The following is a 12,793-nucleotide window of genomic DNA, read 5'->3' on the forward strand; positions in this document are numbered from 1 at the left end:
CTAAATATTTTAGCCCAAATGTATAGTTATCAAATAATTATTAACTAACAAAATTATTTAGGCTCAATTTTTCAAGCACAAATGGCACCCGAAAAAACCAAAACCGAATTGTTTCCAGAAACTTAAAACCGAAAGTTTGGTTCTAGTTTAGTTTTAGCCCAAACAAAACTGTGGCGTGGCGGATGTAGAAGAAAAATTCAGGGTATCCTAAGTTTTTATTTGGACCTAGGGGCCCGAATACATAAAACGAAGAAGAAATAAATTTGCATTGATTTTGCACTTCTCCGTGAAAGTTGAGGGGTATCCTGGGCACCCCCTCAAACCCCCCCCCCCCCCCCCCCCCCCACACACACACAATTACTTGAATTTAAAGATATTTAAGTTTTGTTAGTTGTGTGTACTATGTGCAGACCACGTGCAGAAGAAGATGAGGAAAATGATTTAAGTTTTTTTGAAGAAGATGAGGATGGTAAGAAGCACATAATGTACCTTTTGTAAATCCAAATTATCCGACTTCGTGTTTTAAATGTTTTTATTCTGATAATTAGTGTCTGAAAACGAATATGTGAGTGACGATGTGGACCAAAATGATACACGAGGCGAAGCCATAGAAGAACACATTGAAGATGATGAACATGAAGATGAGGAGGATGATGATGTGGCATCTGATATGGTTGGAGAAAGTTCAAGGTAGTATGATAGTTTCGTGTTTCTTATTTATTAAACACCGAAAAGAAGAATTAAACAGATGACGTATATAATGTATTTTTGTACTAAAGGTCATTATATCTTCATGCAGTTCGTTCTCCGATCATCTGGAGTACAAATTAACAAAAGAAGAGATTAAAAATCTTTTAACCCAAAAAATGGAAATATAAATATGGAGTTGATGCAGCTAACTGCAAGTGGGTAGCAACAAAAGAGCTAACTCTAGAGGTATTGTTGACCATTATGCAACATTTATAACTTAAGTTTTTTTTTTGTTTTGTTTTCAATCCGTGCTACAATTTGCAGGATTCTTACGCGAATTCTCCTTATGGTCTAAATACGAAGTTATATGACCATTGGTTGAATAATTACAAGGCATCCGGAGGACACGATCTTCATTCATCAAGACAGAGATCATTCTTCTCTCTTTGTAAGTGACTCATTTTTTTGTTAATTATAATAACTACAAGTTTAACTTTGCATCTACTTATTTTTAATAGGTAACACTTATCGGGACATACTACACCACAACAAAAGGCCATTTTATAATAAAGGACGGGAAGAAGACTCGAATATCATGGATGCCTACTTGTTACACTCGGTGTGTACATTTCTTTTATTCGTTTTCATAAATGACAGTTGTTTTGTAAAAACTTGAAGGGTGATTAAGGTTTTTATTAATGCAGCTAAATCACATATTTAAAACAAGAGATCTTGTAACAAAGAATGACAAAGTGTTAGCGAACCTTAAAGAGTCAAAGGGTGCAGAAGTTTTGACCAGTGGGAATTTTCTTGATCACGGATATACTCGTCCGAAGGTAAACTAATATTAAAAAAATCAATATTTTTATTTTTTACTAATATATCATTTTTGGGTAATTATTATTGTAATCAATTTCAGGTTTTGATATTATTGCCATATGCAAGCATTGCATACAGAGTAATCACTAAACTGATTCAGCTGACTCCTGAAGGGCATAAGGTACATTTAGATTTTACCAAAGAATAACTTTTGACATATTAAAAGAAAGACTTTAATTTTGATTTCAACAGGGTAATGTGGACTGCATTGATCGATTCGCTGGTCAATTTGGCGGCGAAGATCGTATTCCTGATTCATTGAAAACGTCAAAGCCTTTAGACTTTCAGACACTTTTTGGAGGGAAAAATAATGATTGTTTCATGATTGGCATCAAGTTTACCAAGTAAATAATTGTACTCAAATTAACATTTTCATTAACATAATGTTAATATCGGTCTAACTGATTAGGGAAAGACCATTATGCCCTTTTTACAGTGTGTTTGAGAATTCTCATTTTTCTTATTTATTATTGGTTTAATTTTTTTGATTATCTTGTGTATGTTGCAGGAAGACCATAAAGTTGTACAGTGATTTTTATACTTCAGACATAATTGTTGCATCTCCTCTCGGTTTGATCAAAGTGAGTATATGAAAGCTATTAATCATGTACATATATATATATATATCATATACATATATATGTAAAATGTGAGTATGTGTTTTTTTTCTAGAAACTTGAAGATGCTCAAGCAGAAAAGGAAAAAGATGTGGATTATTTGTCTTCTATTGAGGTAATTCCATTTTTTTCACATGGTAAAAAACACACGCACACGCACATTTGTTTTTTTGCTTATTACCTATTAAGCTGCTAATATAAGGAACTGTTGTGAACAGGTGCTGATTATTGATCATGCAGATTTGTTAACAATGCAGGTAAACTGTCCAAAATGAATTTCTGTATAATTAATCATTATTTTTTTTATTGAAATATTAAACATCACTTGTGCAGAATTGGTCCTTTACGGAGGCAGTTGTTGAGCAGTTGAATCGTATACCATCAAAGCAACATGGAACTGATATAATGCGCATAAGACCATGGTATATCTCTGTTTTGTGTTTTTCTTTTACTTTTCTTGAGAAATACCGTTTATCGTGTATATTATAGCACACGATATTTTAAGTAGTGTCTTTTCTTAATTGTCTCCATGCATAGGTATCTTGATGGACATGCTCGGTTTTATCGACAAACAATTATTTTAGGGTCTTATTTAAATCGAGGTAAGATCCTTTTTGTCTTTTGTTTGTTTACTATATTGAAGTTAATTAATAAAAATCTAGCATGCATAATTGAGGGTTGCTATTATTTTTATTCTAAAACATTTAGGACTTCATATATGCAGTTTTATTTATTTATTTATTTATGCATATCTTCTATATATGATATTATGATGATAACTTGTTTTGCATTATCTTTCTTTTACCAGACATTGAAATTTTGTTTAACAACCAATGTCTCAACTATGAAGGAAAGGTGAGAATATTTTATTTATATTTGCTGTGTAAATAGAATAAAAATTAATAATTAAGACAAATTTGCAGGTGAAATTGTTGCATGAACATAAAGGTGTTCTTCCAAAGGTTTTGCTTCAAGTAAGGCAGGTCTGTATTTTAAAAAAATATCATATCCTTTGAACTGTAAGCGCTACATGATCTTATTATTATTATTTGTTTATTTTTACTTTTTAACGTACAGATTTACGAGCGTATTGACACCGAATCAATAGAAGATGAGCATGAGGCCCGCCTTGATTACTTCAAGAAAAAGGTGTCATTTTTCATTTTCTATATCAGCCTATGGGATAGTAATCACAGTAATAAACCATTTGATGTTATACTTGTTTGATGTTGTAGGTCTTCCCACAAATAAAAGATTCTGTTCAGGTAAAATGTTAATATTAAAATGTTAATATTAGGATAAAGTTAGCTTTAAAGGAAACATGTCAAATGTCTCCAAAATTGTGATTTTTCTAAAGTACTATAATTTTAATTTTTATAGTTATATATGTTTCAAAAGGGTATAATAGGAAAAGTTATTTAATTTTGTAAATTATAAATGATTTATTTGATGCAGGGCGGGATTATGATATTTATAAGTTCTTACTTTGAGTTCGTTCGCGTAAGGAACTTTTTGAAGTCACAAGATGCATCCATGTGTCAGATTTGCGAGTGAGTTACTATGTTCAACTAAGCTATTTGTAATTTGTTATTGAAGATCATTTTTGATATTTTTCGGCTCTTTAGGAACACAGAAGATCCTGATATCACCCGTTCACGAGCCTGGTTCTTTCAAGGACAAAAGAAGATCATGTTGTACACTGAGAGGGCCCACTTCCACCGCCGATTCAAGGTAAGTTGAACCCATTTGACCCATTTTCTTTTTAGTCAAATCACTTAGTGTCGACTGGTTTGACCCGTTTTCTTGCCAGTCAAATCTCATAGTGTCGACTGGTTTGACCCGTTTTAAAACACTCGAGTCCAAGTTTATCTTTGCATTATGTCTTACTGAAACAGATTCGCGGGATTCAGAATTTGATAATGTATTCTCTTCCTGAGCGGAAAGAGTTTTACCCCGAGGCAGGCTATTCTAATTCTACTTTTCCATTATTTTACATTAGTACATGTATCACATTAGTTATAAATGTTATTGTGTTATTTCAGATTGTTAATATGCTTGAAGGATCACATAACATGAACTGCACCGTGCTCTTCTCTCGCTTTGATCTTTTCCAGGTAACCGTTAGTATTTTGTTGACTTTTTGACCAGTATGGCAAAACGGGCGGGTCTTGGTAACGGGTAAAAAAACTTGGTACGGGTCAAATCGGGTTCACTTAAAACACTTTTTGTTAAAATTTTAAGATTCTTGGTGAATAAAATATTATTAGAGCTATATGGACTTACCACATGGACCATCTGTGTAATTAACTATAAAATATTATTAGAGCTTTTATGCATTGTAAATACACTATGTGACTTTTGACCCATTTGATTTGTTTCTTTTTAAGCTAGTTATATTTGGTGCAATGTTTTTGACCCGCTAGGCGCTAGCAATAACATCCGTTAACATGTACTTACAATTTTTTTAATTTGTACTTTTGTTCAGTTGGAGAGAATTGTTGGTACCCGACCCGGCTGAACGGATTGCGACATCTGATAAGCGTATTTTTACTTTTTTGTTATGATCGTCAATGAATATAACTTATAAACTTGCATACGGATTTTGACCTGTCTCAGAGTTGTAGGTTTATACTTTTGAGTTAAGTTTTGTGGTCACTTGAAGTTGTGGTTTGGTATGTAACATATTTGTGACTGTGGTTAGGTTGAATCTAGTATGTAACATGAATCAATAAAGAAGTTTTTATTCTCATTAAGATGATCAAATGAAGCAATAGTTACGAATTCTGAAACGACATTTTGAAGGAGATTTCATAATGTTGTTGATCATTGTGTTGTTCGTGATAATCTTTATGACGCGATACAATCTATTTTGTATTTAAAGGGTTTTGATGTGACATGATATTTCAAAGTTTTAAGATTTTTCGTTTTTCATTTCGTAAAAGTATGTATTATATAAAGGTATTCAAGATACTTTTTGCATTCTCCTATATTTTCACGGTATTATACGATGTTCATTGGTTTTGAGTTTATCTTTACTAGAAACGTTTATGGTTGTACGAATATCCTTGATCAAATATATCTAAACACTAAGATCTCGTCTGATATCAAACCTTGAAGTTTTTTACTTTGCATGTGCTCAGCTGGCGCGATCGAAAGAGCATGCATCTACTCTTTGTTTATAGTTGTTCAAGCAAATAAGGGATACAAGAACGATATAGCCCAAGTTAAAGATGAATATTAAACATAACTTGTTCAAACGGAGTATTTAAAGGAACAACGTACAATTACCATTTTCACAATGCACACCACTTTACACGATATTAATAACGTGACATGATATTCACAACGTATCCATTGGTTTATATAACTAATAAAATGTCTAATATAAATTTTGTTATAATTGGATTGAATTAATATAGACATCTTTTGACAGAAAGTTTGACACCCACTTTTTATATATCTTGTTAAAGGTTATGCAATTATATAGAAAACAATTATCAACCTCTTTGTGCATTGGGTGCTGTATTTAGTGCTTTGTTAAGTTTGTGGTTAACATCACACATCTTTAGTCCATTAACTTTAATAATAAATTTATTTATTTATTTATTGTTCCTCGCATACTATGTTAGTTACTATCTAGACCCTCAACTAGTTTTTCTAATAAACTTTAGTGCAATTATTATTTAGAAACGGGTGTGCATGCTTCAATATTTTTATGTATAACTTTTGTTTATTTAAGACTTCAAGGTTCCTATTTTAACTGGTTGAACCACCTTGCTAAATTTTACACATCACATGGATTGAACCTTTGACCTCCTATGTTATACTGTATCCACATTACCACCTCATCAAAACGAGAATGATGGCTTGAATGAGGTTAAACACCGTTATCGGTTTAATAGATTGGACTTGATTTTTAACGCTTTATGCCCCGCCGCAACATGGGGTTCTTAACTAGTTCAAAACATCTTAAAAGGCTGATATTATTATTATTCAAAATAGCTAGAGAGGTGATTGGAAGCCCCTGTCATAGTATCATATGAACACTAATGCGGCTAATAGTGACTCCATAGAGTCTGCTTTTTTGACAATTTAAGACTTCTTGCTTTTGCATTACTCGAGAATGTGGATTGAGTTTATGACGTTGACTTTGATCACTTCCAGAAAATAAGGTTGTATAAATACTTTAAATCATTTTATTTAAAATGTTTTGAAATATATTCGCAGGGCATCTTACACAAGCACCACAAGAAATTAAAATATGATAAATATCATTGGTGACATATATAAAAGGTGTCACTAAGAATGAAAAGGTGTCATAAGTTTTATGGTTTTACCTGCACATAAAAAGCTGATTAAAATGGTTACAATAAAGATCAGTATATAGTGACACAAAAAAGAATGTGACTTGAGATGAGATTTTTTTAATTTTTTTTTATATTTTTAAGATAAATTCGGTTTACACGTGTCACAATACCCTAACACTAAAACATTGTCCATACTTTATAAAAGTGTAACTAAAAGCCAATGACACATTATTGACACAGTATCACTTTAATTAACTCGTATTTAATGTCTTTTTATTATTTGATAACAATAATAATAAAAATAAAAAATAAAGGCTTATGTTTTAAGTGATTTTAATAAGTTTGAGTTTAAAAAGGCTCGATACTAAAATTTGGTTTTCAGTTATAATAAAGATGGTTGTTCTTTTTGTCTTAAAAGTAGTTGCTCTTTTGTTTGTTTTTTTTTTTATAAATATAGTGAAGAGGGAAGGTGGATTCACTTTTAAAGTTCAAACATGATGTATTTTCTAACTTTACCATCTAATTAGTCTTTTGCTTTTAAAACAATTTATCAACCACATGCACCTTTTCTCAACCAATCACGCATTAAATATATCAATGTTTTAGTTTTTTTATTTTTACTTTACGTTTTGTGTTATTAATATTTGCAAAAACAAATATTGGCTCGCGAATGTACGTATATCTAACTCATAATCTATGTACACCTACTACACCCTTACACAAAAAAAAATCCAAAATAAGCTAAAACTCTAAAAGCTATTCCTAGACTCGGACGAGCATTAAAACACAAGAATCCATCAAAGGAGGGTTCCCACACCATATGTCTTGCTTTTCTCTCTTAACAAAAATGACAAAAGAGTCTCTCAAGGCACCTCTATATAATAAGACGCATGAAACCACGGGTGAAATTGTTTCTAAAATGCCAAACATATATCGTAGGTTGGATGAATTTTAAATGGCGGCTTAGCCCATGGACTTAATCTTTTTAATTTCGATATTTTGGCTCGTCAACTAATTTTTATGACTTTTTAATTTAATTCCCATTTGCACATCCATAACATCCTTAATTTAATCCATTATCTATACTATATAATAATAAATGTTTTATTGTGCCACATGTCATTCTTTGATGCACTCTTCCTCCGTCTTCTCGACTCTCTCTCCTATTAATTATACATTAAACATACATAATTTTTAATCATTTTGATTTCCATAATTGTGTTTACAAAACGTATTTTATTTAAGAAGAAATTAGGTTTGCTTATTAAACTTCTTTTATAAATTGAAGATTTTTTATTATTTACTTCTCTAACATGAATTATATCATTTTTTATATATATAAAAACATTTACAGGTATATGAATCATTTTAGCTCTTAAAACTTACTCGGGTTCATTGTTAAAAATATGTGGATCTTTAACTGAACCCATCCCGCATTCTTTTTTCTCTGTAGCTGTAATCTATTTCTTTTTATCCATATATTGCTGATCAAAACTATATCGATTCTCTTTTACTGCACATTCTTCGATTAATTAAGAGCTTTCTTCCATTTATGACAGGTTCGTTTTGTTCCAATTGTACGAGTTATGTTCTCATAATACTATCCTAATTAGTTGTTACCATATTTTTATTGTATCATCTAATGATGTGTCGAAAGAAATACTTAGAGATTTATGATTTATTTTAAGTTTGTGAATTATAGTTGCAATTTAACTTTGTACTAATTAATGTAATACTGAACTTTATTTATCATTCTTTTAAGTTATTCAACCCATGTAAGACACGGGTACCTAACCTAGTGTATAATATAGATAAACTTTGATTACCTTTATATACTACTTACTCACACTAGAAAAGGGGACGCTATATATGACAAGCAAAGATCTGACAAAAATAAAATACTTCAAGATACAAACAACGAGCTTACGATGGATGCCATGAATCAACATATTTATTAGAAGTTTATTGTTAAAACCTACTAAGCGAAATATGTATGATCGCCCAAGTTAGAAATGCTTGCTCATTTATAGTTTTTATTTTTTAAAATACCAATATACTTATAAGAGAATTCAAAGCTTTTTATAGATATGAGTGAATAAAATACGGGAATGGTATTCTTTAATAAGAAGTTTATTACTGAAACCTAGTAACCAAAAGATGATTTGATCTATTGAGGAAACCTAGTAACCATAAGGACTCTTTATTTCTAGCCTTCTAGGAAGGAAGTAGTCTTTGCATTTTGAGTTTAAGGCTTAGTCAAATAACTTACTTTATGGATGTTTATCCTGGTCAGGGGTTGATTTACGTTCACGGGTACCGAGGCATGGGAATACATGATCTTTCGTGGGTGTATAGAGATCTATGTACGAGTTTCTCAAGTGGCACAAGTATTTAATTTTATTTTGTTGTAACGTTGTTCTTGAATATTAGCAACGCTTTCACGACTCACCTTCGATCTATAATGTAACCTTAGAATGCTCCATGGATGGCAATATAGAGTGACACCGATTTTTATTTCTTTTGGATTGTAACAACTAAAATTTCATGTGAGAAAATACTACATACATGACATGGTCGATGCATGGTCCAATAATAGACCGGTCATTCGGACATAACGAAATGAACTTTTCTTCTAACACTTTTACTAATATCGAAAACCCTAGTATAGAGAGGATATTATCGACTAGTTAAAACTAAAATGTGTACAAAAGTGCACAAATCCATTTCTTTGGGCGACGGGCGTTTGGTAAAAAGCAGGGTGTTGACATCCCTGTCCTTTCATACATAGAATTCCCTTTCCATCACATCCACAATTCCCCTTTTTGCTAGTTTTCCAATATAATGCATTTAAAAAAAACTACTCTTTATTTAAATTAAACAAAATTTGAAGCAATAGAATTGATAGGATCACGAAATTTCATTAAGTATATTAATCATGTATTTAGAAAAAAAAAATATGTTTTTTTAAGTATAGCAGGGAAAAAAATAAAAGAACATGAAGTGGTGGTGGAGCGGTAAGGGATAAACTTAATGTTTCATGTGACACATGTTCGATTCATTCCCTCGTTATTTAGTTTCAGCAGCATCGGGTGATGATGGGAACCTAGACGAATATGTGACATTCACTAACTGGATCCTTGAACCGGACGAGTTTTACTAACCAAACTGTTGTGCCTTCAATGGAGTGTTCACATGTATTGGCCTTAGGTGATGGTTTTTCCCGGATCGAAAGGCGAGTGTATTCAGATATGATGAATTTAGCCAGTAGCCAGTGTGAAGGATTCTTTGGTCGTTAAAAAAATTTTCTTAACACTTAACACGCCCATCAAAACATTAAAAATTGCATTTTTAAACACTACACAAACAATTAATTATACTGACGTTCCTCCTCTTTGCAAACCAAAATTTTCATATCTCATGCAAGGCTTATGAAGTTGGTGTAAATATTGTAAATTTTATAAAATGAGTGTAATTATTATTACTATTATTTATAACTATATATTGTTAGAAAAATGATAGTATACCAAATTTTAAGTACATGTGTTCATGGTCTAGCTCGACTAGTTTGACAACACCCATGCGTTGAACCACTAAATACGGTTTCGAGAACCACAGACCAAACCAACCGAGATATGTGGCTTGGTCGTACATACTAGTTTACAAGTTTAGGTTTGATGGTTTGACGATTTAAACAAATTTGTTTATTTTTTTGAAAAAATTATAATAAAGGTCTAAATCTCGGTTCGTTCTAAGTTTAAAATGCACCGAACCATAAAAAGCAAAACCCCGGTCTGTTGAAACTGAACTAGGAACAATATCAAATGGATTTTAAACTGGACTACTTGATTCGCTTTAAACATTTGTCAATTTCAACTAGAAGTATCCAATTTCGAATTAAACTAAATAACTTTGAAAACTGAAAAATCAAAATGATATTTTAAGCTTACTGTATCTTTATTGTTAATTTGAATTGCATATATGAAAATTTGAATACTATATAATTTTGAATCTAGTTTTAAAATTTGAATGACCCAACTTAACTAAATAACTAATTTGATGATCCTAAAATTTGATATGATAAACAATCCTAGTTTCAACATGTCTCCCTTATTTTTTAGAAGATATATAAGATTCTTCTCTAAATTCCTCATGGGAAAATATATGGAATAACACATATATGTAAAGGACTAAAAACGAGTCACTTTCTCGTATAAACGATGAAAAGTGAAAGGGTAACTTGAAAGGTTCGACATAATTTATAATTAAGAGAAGACTATGATTGATCTTTTCTCAACGATATAGTGACCAAGGAGGATCTTACATTAACAACCTTTTAGCTACAAATAGGTGAGAAAACCTTACTGCCGAAGGATGGGGTGAGTCATATAAGAGACCCCTTGTACAGACACGTAAACGGGGTCATTGTGTGCACCATTACATGGTGTGGTTAGAGCAGGGAGTGGTGTCCTGACATAGATCTTTTTCATGTATTTCTATTTTTTACAACAAGGCCAATTTGGCTTGGTGGCCTGACTTGTTACTTTACAACATACCATACTTTAAATCTCGAGGGCCAGATTTTCTATGGTGCATACGTCACATTTATCGCATGGTCTTTAGGAAATATTTAGCATATCGTTCAAAGAGAGACATGAGTGTGTCTTTTGAACCCGATATGTTATTAGTGTTGCACTTGTCATATAGTAACAAATTATGGACCTGCGGCAGTGACGTTTTCAGACACCGATGCAGCACAAGAGGGTTGTGGTGATCGAGTCTCGTCCAGTGCTACCACCATATCAGGAGCCATAACCAGATCCAAATCGTGTGGCCTAGTTGGACTAATGATGTATCATTTGGGCAATTTTATTTATAGACCAGGTAGGGTATTCTGGTGCATACACTTTTGAGTGAATAAATGTGTAAACTCATTTTTAATTTCCTCTTGGTTTGTATTACTTATCTTAGTTGTTTTTTAACAGTTTGATTGTTCACTTAATTTGTTTTTCGTGTATTATATTGAAAATAAGTCCACTATTTGCAGTTAAAGTTTGTTCTTTCTTAAAATTTATGTTTTAATTACTCTACTAATATTGCCAAAACCACAATAGGCCCCAAACAAAAACAATATCGCGATTCTGGTTTTCCAAATAAGACAATGGCAAGTCTTCTAAAATTCTTCTATTTATTGTTAGAAACTTTCATAAAATATGATTACTTTTATAATAAAGATAATTAAAAACAATAAATATTTACGAGGGTTGAGTTATAATAAGAAGATTAGTTTTCCTAGGAAGGATAGGAAATAATCTTGTCCATTCATTTGAGAATTGAATGGTTGAGATTAGATTAAAGATATCATCAAATGTAAAACAAGGGTAAATAATAGGGATAACACATTTGTTGAATTTCTCTCTCCACATGCAAGGCACATGTCAAATTCTCCCATCATTTTAAAACGTCAATAACTTTTTTATACGACATTTTTTTCAAAACAATTTCACCATAAAAACGAGTGTTTTTTTTATCTTTTATATGAGTACCATATTACTTTATAAAAATAAAAAAAAATCTTGGGTTTTTACAAGGTGTGTTTTATCATAATTGTGTTTTACAAAATTGTGTTATACAATTGTGTTTTATTTTTTCATAGTGTTTTTTGCATTGTGTTTTTTACATTGTGTTATTTAATTGTGTTTTCATTGTGTTTTTATTTTCATTGTGTTTTTTACATTGTGTCTTTTTCATAGTGTTTTATTTTCCGGCGAAATTTTTGAAGACTTTTTCGGTAAGGTGGTGGCGGTGGGTGGCGGTGGGTGGTGGTAGTTGTAGGAGATGAGTGAAAATTTAAGTGGGTTTTAATTAAGTGTGTTTTAATTAAGTAGGTTTTTGAAATTAAATTAAGTGAGTTTCAATATTAAGATAGTAGACTAAAATACCCTCCTTCCTAGCCTTCTTAGGAAAACCAAACTTCTTATTTGATCCTTTCTCATATTTAAGATTGTGTAGTTTTACTATAAAAGGTAAGTAGAAAACTTAAATTTAAAAAAATATACAATTTGGTTGTATAGTTTAATTAAAAAGATTGATAATTAAAAATATTATAATCTAATTATTTTAAAAAGGTTATAAATACAATTCATATATTTTAATAAGGTATACATGTTAATTGTTTAAAAAGATCGCATGTTTACTCATCAAACACATCATTAATATTAATACGAGTCGCATAAACTTATACCAAATTAACAATACCATGATTAATAAATTCGAAGAAAGGTTTAAAGTTATGTATCGTTG

General features: G+C 31.2%; 1 pseudogene; it reads left to right on the top strand.

The window, feature by feature from the left end:
* The first annotated feature begins 410 nt into the window (after window positions 1-410).
* LOC143608357 (protein NUCLEOLAR FACTOR 1-like) lies at window positions 411-4,750 on the top strand (annotated as a pseudogene).
* The last annotated feature ends 8,043 nt before the right edge of the window (window positions 4,751-12,793 follow it).

Source organism: Bidens hawaiensis, unplaced genomic scaffold (genome assembly GCF_021521415.1).
Source record: "Bidens hawaiensis isolate Kalapana, Puna unplaced genomic scaffold, B.hawaiensis_p1.1 tig00419364_1, whole genome shotgun sequence".
Taxonomy (NCBI): domain Eukaryota; kingdom Viridiplantae; phylum Streptophyta; class Magnoliopsida; order Asterales; family Asteraceae; genus Bidens; species Bidens hawaiensis.